Source organism: Fukomys damarensis, unplaced genomic scaffold (assembly GCF_012274545.1).
Source record: "Fukomys damarensis isolate Sample0158 unplaced genomic scaffold, DMR_v1.0_HiC HiC_scaffold_5, whole genome shotgun sequence".
Taxonomy (NCBI): domain Eukaryota; kingdom Metazoa; phylum Chordata; class Mammalia; order Rodentia; family Bathyergidae; genus Fukomys; species Fukomys damarensis.
Genome location: NW_022900917.1, coordinates 46,008,822 through 46,014,122, shown reverse-complemented (window position 1 = coordinate 46,014,122; position 5,301 = coordinate 46,008,822).

Below are 5,301 nucleotides of genomic sequence, written 5' to 3'. Positions count from 1 at the left end.
GGCACAGCGGGGGTAGCGGCGGCGGCGGCGGCGGCGGGAGCAGCAGCAAGAAATCCAAAGAGCAAAAGGCATTGCGGCTCAATATCAACGCTCGGGAGCGCCGGCGGATGCACGACCTGAACGACGCGTTGGACGAGCTGCGCGCGGTCATCCCCTACGCGCACAGCCCTTCTGTGCGGAAGCTCTCCAAGATCGCCACGCTGCCAGCGGGGGTAGCGGCGGCGGCGGCGGCGGCGGGAGCAGCAGCAAGAAATCCAAAGAGCAAAAGGCATTGCGGCTCAATATCAACGCTCGGGAGCGCCGGCGGATGCACGACCTGAACGACGCGTTGGACGAGCTGCGCGCGGTCATCCCCTACGCGCACAGCCCTTCTGTGCGGAAGCTCTCCAAGATCGCCACGCTGCTGCTCGCCAAGAACTACATCCTTATGCAAGCACAGGCTCTGGAGGAGATGCGGCGCCTGGTCGCCTACCTCAACCAGGGCCAGGCCATCTCTGCAGCCTCCCTGCCCAGTTCGTTTTTGCAGCCCTGCACCCGGCGCTCGGCGCCTACGAGCAGGCAGCGGGCTACCCGTTCAGCACCGGGCTACCCCCAACCGCCTCCTGCCCGGAGAAGTGCGCTCTGTTCAACAGCGTCTCCTCCAGCCTCTGCAAACAGTGCACGGAGAAGCCTTAAACACACCCCCGAAAAACACGAGACCGACCCAGAAGCTAGAGGAAAGCGAAAAGCTGCTCCCCACCCCTTTTATTTTGGTTCTCGCGGAGTTGTAAAGCACTTGTAGAGCAAACAAAAGCAGAGGCAAGAACTGAGAAGTATCAGAGACAGCAGGACTTTTAGCCTGGACATCCCCAGAATCTCGGTTTTTGGGGTGGGGAGGGAGGGAGGAGGGAGGTGGAGTTGGGATGGAATACGGATGTCTGTTTTTCTCAGAAAAATGGCAACTTTGGTGGCAGCCTAGCCGGCAAGGATGCGGAGTGTTCCTTAAAGGTGAAAAAAAAAAGTTGAGAAGTAGTGTTTGGTTATTAAGCCTGGAGAGTATTGAATGGCAAAATACTAATCCTACTAATAATTGTGAATTTGGCTACTGCAGAAGGGGAGAGGAGTCCAGGGTTGGGAGGCAGGTGGGACGGAATATTCATTCAGACAAATCAGAAAGGGCACTTGAAAATTAATTTTGATTCTGAGGCAGGAGCAAACTTGAAATGTACACTTATTTAAGTGCGGGTGGGGGGAGAGAGACATGTTGCTATGAAAGACTTGTATTTTTTATTGTCTCTGAACTTTAATCCTGTGAAAATGCTCAAAGTTTTGGCGAGAGTGATATGAAAAACTGTGGCTGAAAGAATTGCATTTAAAAATATTTATGTGCACCTTGTTACTTTCAACTCTGCAACGATGTATTAATAATTCATGATATTTATTTGTTATTCTTCAATGACCCTTCCATATCAAAAGTATTTATCATGTGTTAAGGTCATGGGTCTTATGTGCAGATTTTTTAATGCCTCTAAAATTCTGTTTTATAGATTAACTTATACTGTGTGCCAAGTGTTTAGAGGTTTATTTGCCAACAAGTATGAAGAGAAATATTAATGTATCTGAGCTGCTTAGGTTTATGAAAGGTCACCTGGAAATTTTCAGTTGCATCATCCCTGTATTTAAATTGAGCTTTAATAAATTGCTTTAGTCCAAAAATTACAGGAAAGGTGTATTCTTAATTGATGAATTGATGGATCTCTTTTTTTTGAAAGGGGAATTATTTGCATTCCAAAAGGGAAAAATAATCACAGCAATAGCTCCTATATAGTAAAAACATGCTTAGCAAATATTTTTTCCAGGGTGTGCTGTGCATTTTAAAAGGTCTAATTTAATTGCTTTTAATATATATGTACTATATAAGTTATTTTAACTGTGGAGAATTATTTAAGTTGAAAGACTGGTTTGATTTGCCTATGGTGTGAAATCATTTGTTATTTTTCTAAAAAAATTAAAAAGAAATAAAATAAAAGTAAGGAAGAACAAGAAGCTATTTATCCAAAGTGAGCTTTCAGTTTTAGTTTGCATGGCTATTTGCCTGCCTTTTCATCCTATGAAAAATCATGAAAATCTTTTTGGGAGTCCTGCTGTTTTCCAATCCTTGCAGATAATACAAATTCAGTTTGTCAGGTTGGATGATGAGTTGGGAGTTCTGGTGGATCTGTTGGTGGGCTTTGGATGTATAAAAGAGTGATCTATCTATCTATTATATATATATTAAATAGGTCAATCAGACAATGACAGCTATGTATGACCATTTGTATGTGTATCTATGTCAGAAAGAATCTTTATTAAAGTATTTTGATCAAACATTTTATTATGCTGTGCTTTGTGGAAGGAGTAATCTCTTTTCTGTGTTACTCTTTGCTTGAAAGGTAACAAAAAGAAAGGAGTTTCAGAGAAGGTGAAACTGAAGTTTGTCAGGGTTGCACAACTAAGACTAGCCCTAGTTTACTTGTTTACTTGTTAAAAGAACAACAGCTAAACCTGGCCATGGAAAGAGTGGTGAATGGGGTCAGTGATGTGACCCAAAAGAGCTTCAGAGTTCCTGGCTCTTGGCATGAACTTCGAAGGTCATGTTGTCCTTCTCAAATTATTTTCCACTTGTATGGCATTGATACCATTCAAGGGCCCACCAAAAGGGGTAAAATTGCTTAAAGTTCTTAAGCAAAATTCCTACCTCCAAATGGTTGAAGGCCAAGAAAAAGAGATGGATTTGGATTTTTCTTAGCACTGATTTAATTAAGTCACTCTGTGTGACAAAAGAATCAAGAGCGTTGAATTATACTATTGTAAATAATATCTATAGCGATTTACAGAGCTTGCCATATATGTTGCTTATTAGTGAAATTTTAGATAGTTGGATTGGGTTGGGCATGGATTCTATTAAAGAATGACATACATGCTTGTATTTGGACACGAACATTGACCTCACTAGTAGAAAGTGAAATCTGAATTGTGGAAGTAGTAGAGATGGTGGTAACCACAGCAGTAATGTAGTGGTAACGAAGTTACAGTGTTTCCTCTGTACCCGGTGTGCTAAATGCATTTTTGTCTGTGTAGCCTAAGCTCATAAAGATATCCCTAAATGCCATCAAACTTAGTGGGGGGTGAGGGAGGATATTTTCTGCTCCACTTGCCATCAAAGAAGATTAATCAGAACCTGTAACTTTTCAGAAAACATAACAGCAAAGGGCCTTGAAGCTGGAGCCCTCCCAGTGTAGGAGTGGGGGTAGAGAGAGTGAAGAGACCAGGGCAGCCCCCAGGCAGGAGGAGACCTGTCTCTCAACATTTACTAGACAAAGCCTGGGTGCGTCTAATTATGATTATTAAAACAATTTCCATGACGATGTCTAATATTATGTTAATTTGAAAACAACTGTGTATGAAAACTGTCGACTATAATACCTAAATTCATTTAATGAAACACATCGTTAAGGCAATTAAACCTCCTGGATGTGATTAAGAAACATAATTACGACACTGTTCTGCGCCATAATTGGGTGTCTTTAATCAAGGGGTAAAGTGATCAGCAACACAGCCATTAGTTTGTATTGTTCTGGCCCTGCTGTCCATCATTCTGATTAGGAATTAACCACAGCCAACACCAGTCTGGCTTTTTTTCTCTCTCTCTTTTGCATATTAACATTGTAGGGGACACATTTGCTGCAAGATTTACTGTTTAATATTTCTCATAAGAAGACCTCTTTGAAATACTACCTCTACAACCTTTGTACATTTCAAATATTACTAGAAATTGAACAGAATAAAAAACTTTGAACTTCAGAAAAAAAGAAAAAACCTCCCCTCACCCTTTAATCAATAGGCCTCCAGATTTTGGTCCGAAGAGACTGGAAATGGGTGAAGGTAGGGATAGGATGTGGAAGTGAGGATAAATTGAAATGTCAGATGAATAGTTACAACTATGAAATGTTAGCAAGGTTATGATATTTATTTTCATTTTAATACTTTCAGACAAGTCAGCCTTCTTTCCAGACCCAAGAGTTGGTCATCATATGGTTATAGGAATAACCCTGGGACATCTGAAAGAAAAGGGGAGGGATCCCTGGATTTATTTTGAGTGGCCATCTCTGCCCTAACTCCAAACTTTCCAGAGTTCTTCACAGCAGTTTTTGGAAAAACAACTCTTTCCCTTCCTAACACACTCCCCCTGCCCCAGGGCCATTTTTCTTCTGAGGTTCTGCTTAGTCCCAGAGAGTTGGCCCAAACACAGATGGCCACAGACTTCTGTCCTGAATGGAGAACCCAAGTAAGAATGGGTGGCTGAGCACCTGGGGGTTCAGTGTCCTCTTTCTCAAGTGCCCTTGGCTCCACCAGACAGCACGGGCCTTTAAGACAGCAACTTGTGCCAGTGTACAAAGGGTATCCAGAAGCCTTCTTTGGCACTCACTGTATCTAGGGGCATTTGAGCCCTGCTCCCAGGTGCACCCCTTAGAGGCTGGTTTGCTGCGCAGGTTGCTTGGGGAACTGTGACCCAGCATTCCATTTGGCCTTTTATTCCACTTTGATTCTTTCCTCAACTTGATGAGGAACATCAGCTGAAAGTTCCAGCTTTTCATTTACCACTACAGCACCAGTAAATGATCACCTCTCCGAAGCCCTCTATCCCTCCTTCCCTCTCTTGGTGGTGAATAAACCTGAGCTCAGCAGTGCACTCTCTGCCATGCAACTGGGTAACTCCTCCAAGCCTCCGTTTTACACTGACATCTTTCTCCCTCCAGTCCTCTCTACTAGCCATCCTCACAGACAGCAGTCCACCAGAGAAGACAGAGGCTCAGCGAATTTCCTCTTCCACTCATTTTTTGTCTCTGACGCCAAACCGGACCTTTTCTAACCCGACACCAAACCTGCGTTTGCTCCTAGATGAGTGCATCGACTTCTCCAAAGTAATGACTTATGAAAGATATAATCATGTGTTAAATTGGATCCTCCGTTTAACTGTTAATGGTGTGCTTTGGGTACATTTACGTATTAGATGCTATGGTAACTAATTACCACTAGGAAAAGGGATAATACACTTCCTAGATTTTGAAAAATAATGATGAGAGTTCACTTCCCGGCTCGAAGCACTTTGTGGCGGCTTTGCCAGGCGGAGCGAGTGGAGGTCCAAAAAGTCCGCTCCTGGAAGCTCCAGGTAATGAGTCCAGGTCGGGAGAAGCTTCCTGGTCAGACCTTTAATGAAAATGTGATTGGGCCAGGGAAGTGTGTGTGTGTGTGTGTGTGTCTGTGTGTCTGTGTGTGTGT